At 62.1% G+C, this 343-nt stretch overlaps 1 protein-coding gene across 1 annotated transcript in view; it reads left to right on the top strand.

Annotated features, from left to right (window-relative positions):
- The window catches only part of STIM1 (stromal interaction molecule 1), a 60,384-nt gene that overhangs the window by 58,859 nt on the left and 1,182 nt on the right, over positions 1-343 (top strand). The window lies entirely within an intron of this gene.

Raw genomic sequence — 343 nt, 5'->3', positions numbered from 1 at the left:
GGTCAGGCTGGCTCTCAGCAGCATTTCCCCCACATAGGTGATCCTGGCTGGAAGGAGTGAACTGTGATGTCTTCCCGTTGCTCAAATTCCTCCTACCTCCCACTCTCCACTTCCAAAAAAAGCCCAACCTGGAGCTGCCGGGGCTGCTGCTGCAGTTGCAGGCAGGAGGGGCAGGAGGCCGGGGCACAAACCGCTGTGCAGCAGGGGGGGCTGGGGCAGCTGCCTGGCCGGGCTGGGAAACACCAACCTCTTGGTTCCTCCCTCTGGGATGAGAGGTTTGCAGCTGCTGACCCTGGGATGAAGCTGGGCTGGGGGAAGTGGCTGCTCCAACAGCCTCCATCCC

This window comes from Chaetura pelagica, unplaced genomic scaffold (genome assembly GCF_000747805.2).
Source record: "Chaetura pelagica isolate M959 unplaced genomic scaffold, ChaPel_1.0 scaffold802, whole genome shotgun sequence".
Lineage (NCBI taxonomy): Eukaryota > Metazoa > Chordata > Aves > Apodiformes > Apodidae > Chaetura > Chaetura pelagica.
This window is presented reverse-complemented; position numbering and strand designations above follow the sequence as displayed.